Below are 7,910 nucleotides of genomic sequence, written 5' to 3'. Positions count from 1 at the left end.
CTATATTTTAAAACCTTTCCTTCCCTCACTATCAAATATCAATTTGTCTTTTAGTTCCCTGCTGCAATTTCTCCTTCATAAAATCTTCCTAGCTTCCTTAGACAGACTGAGCCACTTTTTTCTCTATTCCCATAGTACTTTTGTGAATATTTCTAACTGTGGTACTTATCACTGTATCTTAATGGCTGCTTCTCTGCCTCTCTTTTCTGATAGAATTTGAACCTACCACTGGCAAAACCTAGGTCTTACTTACAATGACAATCCTGAATACAGGCCTGGGGCTTAATCAGTACTCAAAACATGTTGAATAAGTTAATATAAAAGAATGAATTAAGAAACACAAATCCTTGGGAGTTTCTTCGTGGCCTAGTTAGAATTCTGGGCTTTCAATGCCATGGCCCGGGTTCAATCCCTAGTTGGGGAACTGAGATCCCGCAAGCCTTGTGGTGTGGCCAAAAAAAACACCAAAAAACCAAAAAACCCACAAATTCTTTTATTGTCCTTATAGAGGCATCTCTATCTCACAGTCAAAAATGCTCCTTTGCCATTAACTTTGAAGATCAAAATTATTGAGATATTTTCATGGATGAAAGTCTTTAGAACTTTAGCTATCCTGGAAAGGAGACGGGAATTAACATTTATTTTACCTCTTACAGACGAGCTATCGTGCTCCACGATTTAAATATGTTATCTCATTTAATCCTCCCAGCAACCTTTTAAGATATTAGTTTCAAAGAAGTGACTGAATTAGATTAGGTTTGGCCAAGACTAACAGAAAATGTAATAGTGGTTTAAACTACCATCAGGGACTCAAGGCCCTTCAACCTTGCTACATTACCATTTTCTACATCTTGGTCCAAGATGATCGTTCCAGCCCTGGAAGGAAGGAAAAAAAGAAAAAGTACATGGTTCCTCCTTCCAGGAAGTTATACCACAGTTTTCACTTATACATACCACTGGTTGGAACTTACTTAATCGGGACATATTAACTGCTAGGAAATCTTGGAAAGGTAGTGTTTTTATTTAATTTAATTTTTACTTTATAGTGGAGTATAGTTGATTTACAATGTTGAGTTAGTTTCAGGTGTACAGCAAAGTAATTCAGTTATATATATACATATATCCATTCTTTTTCAGGTTCTTTTCCCATATGGCTTATTGAAGAGTTTTGAGCAGAGTTTCCTGTGCTGTACAGTAGGTCCTTGTTGATTAGCTATTTTACATCTAGGAGTGTGTATATGTTAATCCCAAACTCCTAATTTATCCCTCCCCCCGCCCTTTCCCCTTTGGTAACCATAAGTTTGTTTTCGAAGTCTGTGAGTCTGTTTCTGTTTTGTAAATAAGTTCATTTGTATCAGCTTTGTTTTATATTCCACAATATGAGTGATATCACATGATATTTGTCTTTCTCTGTTTTACTTAACTTCACTCAGTATGACAATCTCTAGGTCCATCCCTGTTACTGCAAATGGCACTATTTCAATTTCTTTTTTTGTGGCTGAGTAATACTCCATTGTAAATACGTACTACATCTTCTTTATCCATTCCTCTGTCGATGGACTCTTAGGTTGCTTCCATGTCTTGGCTACTGTAAATAGTGCTGCAATAAACACTGGAGTGCACGTATCTTTTCGAATTATGGTTTTACCCAGATATATGCCCAGGAGTGGGAAAGGTAGTAGTTTTAGATGTGCGTGAGCCTAGATGAAAACTGGCATATGTATGGGGGTTTTATTTCCATAGACGAAGGATAAAAACAGATTTGGGTGGTTAAATTAGAGTATCTGCCCTGATAAAACCAGCATTCAAACATGTATCTGTCAGACTTCAAAACACACGCTCCCAATCTGGTGGTCCTGACCCGTCTCTTCTATTCTAAGTCATCTCATTTTACCAAGCCCTTTCCTTCTTTGTTAAACAGTGAAGATTTATTTCAATCTGTATGTTTCAGATCCATGCACACTTGGCACATAAAGATACCTATGAGGTCAGAGATGAGGAAAACCCAAATTGATGTCTAAAAAAACCTTGAGTTAATTTTATAAACATTTTTCATCTTCTTTAAAGCATGAACTTACTCTTTGTTAAAAATTTCTAGTCACAGAATTAAAAGAATCCAACATAGTTTTAAGGTTCTCAAGTGGTCTCCCTTAGGATGAAAGAAACTGGTAATTGGCTAAGAAATCCACACTCAACTCAAGTAATTTGGATTTTATTACCAAACATTCATTCTTTTGTGAATTCCTTACAGCAAAGTGAAACAGTGAGAGGCTCATGGTATTCATCTGTGTTGTTCTAAATCACTATTTAGAAAAAGAAAGATTAAAGAAAAAGCTAAATCTGGTCAAAGTTACCCCAAATGAGGAAATCCTCTTTGTGGGTGAAACACATAAGCCCTGCAAAACCATGTTTTATCCTAGACTTCGAGGTTCTTCAAATTCTTGCAGGAAAGGTATTAGAAAGACAAGTCTGTAAGTGTCAACACAAAGAAGTACAGTAATACCTCGTCTTATTGTGCTCTGCTTTACTGCACATCGCAGAGACTGTATTTTTTTACAGATTGAAAGTTTGTGGTAACCCTGCGTCAAGCAAGTGCGCCATCTTCCCAACGGCATCTGCTCACGTCGTGTCTCTGTATCACATTCTGGCACTCGTGCAGTATTTCAAACTTTTTCATTATTATTATATTTGTTATAGTGATCAGCGAGTGGTCATCTTTAATGTTACTACTAGGACTTGCTGAAGGCTCAGATGATAATTAGCAATATTTTTTAATTAAGGTATGTACACTGTTTTTCAGACCTAATGCTCTTCCACACTTAACAGACTACAGTATAGTGTAAGTATGCCTTTTTTGTTTGTTTTTTTTTTTTGCTGTACACGGGCCTCTCACTGTTGTGGCCCCTCCTGTTGCGGAGCACAGGCTCCGGATGCACAGGCTCAGCGGCCATGGCTCACGGGCCCAGTCGCTCCGCGGCATGTGGGATTTTCCCGGACCGGGGCACGAACCCGTGTCCCCTGCATCGGCAGGCGGACTCTCAACCACTGCGCCACCAGGGAAGCCCTAAGTATGCCTTTTATATGCACTGGGAAACCAAAAAATCTGTATGACTCAGTTCACTGCAACATTCATGCAGTGATCTGGACCGAACAGGCAGCTTCTCCAAGGTCTGCCTGCAGTGGTTCCAGATGTGAACAGACACATTAACATGGCCTTAAATGAGAACAAAATGGAACTGGAGGCCAATGATTTTGTTTCGGTAGTAATGTTACTTAGGATGAGCTGCCTGGGAAGGACGAGGGGATAGATTACTAGCTGTAGGCTGTCTCTATTCCTCCGTCTATTGGCTTGTTTACTTCTTTGAAAGATGATCTGCACAGGAAGCATCTTATAATACCTCCTGCAGCGTTAAATAAAACAAAAGACCCTAACGAAGCCAGTCAACATGCATCCAGAGATAAATTTATCTCTGGTAAACTGGTAAGTCCATTACCTGACGTGGAAAAGGAGAATAAAGGCAGCGGATGGAATTAAGGTTACCCATCTGCTGATTATCCTGGGTTATTCCGGTGTGCTGGTTATAATCACAATGTCCTTAAATATGGAAGAAGAAGCAAAAGAGTCAGCATCACAGTGACAGGACATGAGAAAGACGTGACCAGCCACTGCCAGCTTTGAAAATGAAAGGAGGAATGTGGGTAGCCTCTAGAAGCTAAAAAGCTAAGAAACCAGGTTTTCCCCTATAGCCTCCAGAAAAACAAACAAACAAAAAATGCAACCCTGCCAACCGCTCGACTTTAACCCAGTGGAATCCACTTCAGACTTTGACCTCCAGAACTACAATATGATGAATTCGTATTGTCACGGAGTTGGTGGTAATGTGTTACAGCAGCCAGAGGAAATTAATAAATCCCCTAGGTGTTTTATCAACTCCTGGACACACTCTCATTTTGGATGGAGAGATTGCTTCTTGTTACTACATACAGTTCCTTTCTCAAAGCTTTAGAGAGCTCCTGACTCTAGCACATCCAGAAGATTTTTGTCTAAATAACTGATGTCACATGGAGCCTTCCCAAGAGACAGAATGTTCTCACCTAGTGTCCCAGGATCTCACAAGCAGCACTTCTAATTTCTATGTGTTACTTTCAAATAAATTAGTGTGGGTTGCCTATAATTTTATGAAATTAAAAATGAAAGTGAATATGCCAATTAGTTTCTAGAATCTCAACTTGCAAAGGACATAAGTTCTTTTGAGTTATGAATCAGTAAATAGTATCGGAAGTGACTGAGGCCCCCAAATGGATACTGGTGTTTTCTTTTTTCTTTTGATGTTACCTTTTTGTGCTTTTCAAATCAACTTTTTTTTAACATCTTTATTGGAGTATACTTGCTTTACAATGGTGTATTAGTTTCTGCTTTATAGCGAAGTGAATCAGCTATACATATACATATATCCCCATATCTCCTCCCTCTTGCATTTCCCTCCCTATCCCATTCAAATCGACTTTAATTACTAGTTGAAGCTCGGCTGAATTAGGAAGTTTGCAGTAACCGGAAAATAAACAAGTTGAAGGTGAAGATTTTTGACTACTAAATACTAAAAATACAAAATTCAGGGTTGCTTGGTAGAGGATGAAGTCTGTCCATTTAAGCTGATGAATCTCCATTCCCTGGAGGAGTGTTAGGAGTATGACAGACACTGAAGAAGTATTTGCCGAATTAATTAGGTGAAATATGACCCTTTCTCTCCCGAGATCTATGATTCATTGATTATCACGGAGTCAGAGTAAGAAAGCAATTGGAGGTACTTAAGGCACGTGCCACAGGTAGGAGAGCCAGACACCAGTGTGACCACACAGAAAATCCCCCCAAAGTACATCTCAGGCTGGTATTTTTAACGAAGGAGCAAACCCAGTGCTTCTCTACTCTTTTTAGCATCTTCTTTTTGGGGTACACATAAGTTGAAGCTCTTTTACTGAATTTCAATTCCAGTTTGAAAAAGATATGCTGTGGAATAAGCTTGTAGTATTTGTGTGTGTGTATATATATATATTTTTTTAACTTTGCATACAGTAGAAGTCACTCTCTGTGGTACATCGTTCTGTGAGATTTGATGCTCCAAGTTTTAGCATGTCCCCAAATTCCCTCACACTGGCCCTTTGCAGTCAACGGATCCACTCATAATTCCCAGGCAACCATTGATCTGTCCTTCCTCCTTATAACTTGGCCCTTTTTAGAATGTCTTAGAAATTGAATCATAGAGGACGTATGCAGCCTTTGGGGTCTGGCTTCTCTCACATAGCAAGATGTATTGGAGATTCATCCTTGTTGATTAGCACATCAATTTAATTGTGTGGATGTAACCCGGTTTGTTTATCCAGTCACTGAATGGAAAACATCTGGATTGCATCCAGGTTTTGGCGATTATGAAAAAACTGCGAAGACCATTCGTGTATAGGTTTTCCTGTAAACCCCAATTTTGATGTTTCTTGGGTAAACATCAAGGATTAAAATTGCTGGGTCATATGGTAAATATGTGTTAAACTTTAAAAGAAGTTGTCAAATTACCGCCCGACATGACTGCAGGATCTCGCATTTCTATCAGCGAAGTGGGAACGTTCCTGTTGCTCCACACCGTCACATCCCTTGATATTGTATCATGTTTTGTTTGTGTGCAGGTTTTTAAATTTTAACCCATCTACTAGTCAGAGAAGGGTAAGGGTATTTCTTTAGATAATTATAAAGAAAAATGATTTTGCTGATTCTCAGACACCTTGCACGGTCATCCAGGCTTGGCTTCTGAGAGAAAGCATATCTTAAAGACATGTCTCAAATGACTAGTTGTAACTCCATAATAATGGTTCCAGTTTTACCCTAAACTATAGTCCAGGATGCAGGCCTTTAGAAATACTTCTCCATTTTAGTGACAAGTTCAAATAGCACTTAACTAACGATCAAAGTCAAGGATTTGATTCTCAAATGGTCAATACCATCTCTTTGTCCTTTGGGCTATCCCCGAACCCACTCTTCTCTTTGCAAATGCATTCTTTGTGTTATCAGAGGCATGAGGAAGGCCTCTCGATAGTTCATGGGAAAACCAGTCTATTTCTATTATTTAGAAAAGTAAACCCAAAGTTGCCTTTCTGTTCACGGTGGCATCTTCTTCATATAGGAAGAGTAGCAATACTCAGAATGAGAAGGGTTGAGGACTGTAAGACAATGGAACACGTCTGAAGTGCCGAACGTGATCACAGGGCACTGAGAGCATTTAAATTTCCACCCAGCCCCATTCACCTAATACTACCGAGTCAATGACACATGAATTACCCTCAAGTTCTTTTTCTTTAAGGCCTATCTCAATTACGTTGTTTCCTCCCAGCTTTGAACTTTTAAGGGAAAAGAGAAAGATAAAATCTGTGGGTTACTTTTGCAACCAGTTGTTCTTTCCCAATGAATTTTCCATGACATCTGTTTAGGAAAATCTCAGAATACACCAAAATGAGATAATGATGGGGTTTTATATTTATCAAAGGCTGCCTCACCCCCATGCACAAATAAACTAACTCCCCACTGCATGGAAGGACACTTTCACGTGCCCAGAGGCAGAGTCCATGAAAGGGAAACGAAGAAGAAGGGGAAACTGGTTCTGATGGGAAAGACCTCCCTGAATCCTCTCCGAAAGCTGGCCCTATGAACTTGGAGGCTCTGACGTTTTTATCAATGTGGCTTCCCTTTTGCTTTTGATATCGACTTGTGTTACTGGTTCTGCTTCCAGGTTGGACTTGAAAATAAATTTTAAAGTTCTTGATGATAAGGTATGTTCAGAGGAAGAATCTCATGACTCAGAAAGATGAGACTTTCCTTTTGAATGTTTCACAGCTGGCCCCGAGTGGCAGCTGATGCAGAGGGAGCGCGGCTCCAGCGGTGATGGGGCTGCGTTAGGCACTGAGGCAAGAGTGCGCTCTGGGAATAAAACAGTTTTGATCTGACGTGTGCTTTCCTCTCTTGGTGCTTTCAAATGCTACTTAATGTTATTACTGTGATTGTTAAGAGGGATAAAATCCACTTCTGTGTTCATGGTCACCAGAGCAGGAAATTATGGGATCTGAATTTTAACTGTAAGTTCTCTGGAAATGCACGCTCGTAGCAGGGGCGACTGGTAGTATTTTGAGACATTTACGTGTATTTCTCGCACCCCTGTTTAAGACGAGAATGTACCTAAGGTTAACCTCAGACTCTATTTTTGTCTAACTCTTCTTGACGACAGAAAAGTGCATCTTTTCCTCCTCAATCTCTTCTCCGCTGTAGCAGTGAAAGGATTCCCCAGGTGCTGTCCTGGGCTTGTTTCTCAAATCCTCTACGCGTTGTCATTTGCTTCTATTAGTCCCGCACAGCACATCTAAATCGACGCCTCAAGTGCTGACATTTTCCTTTAATTCTGTCTCGAACTACGAACTGCCGACTGGACACGAAGATCTGTGTTTGGCTGGCACCACGAACGTGTGTCTAAGTGGACTCTCCACCACCTGCCGTCAAACCCGTGCTTTTGCCCCCGATTCTCCTCCTGTACATATGCTGCTCTGTCATTCCTGACACCCAGATACCCAAGCTCCTATCTTTCAGACTTCTCTCACATATAACCCAGGAAATACCTTCACACTGTGATTTTTTTTTTTCCCAAAATGTATTTTACTTTACTCCCTTCCTTTCTGAGTACTCAGTATCGTCAATGTCATCTATCCAGGCATTTAAGAGCCCCAATTACATAAGGTCTTTGCCAATCTAGCCACACCCCACCCATCCTAATGGCCACCTGACGAACTTGCCTAAAATTCTACTTTAATAGGCTATTTTTCTATCCAAAAAACCCCCCAAATGTCTCTATTTGATTGCCCAATAAAGTCCATTG

The sequence above is a fragment of the Aethalodelphis obliquidens genome, unplaced genomic scaffold (assembly GCF_003676395.1).
Source record: "Aethalodelphis obliquidens isolate GAN/ISIS:26980383/991018 unplaced genomic scaffold, ASM367639v1 scaffold44, whole genome shotgun sequence".
NCBI lineage: Eukaryota > Metazoa > Chordata > Mammalia > Artiodactyla > Delphinidae > Aethalodelphis > Aethalodelphis obliquidens.
This window is presented reverse-complemented; position numbering follows the sequence as displayed.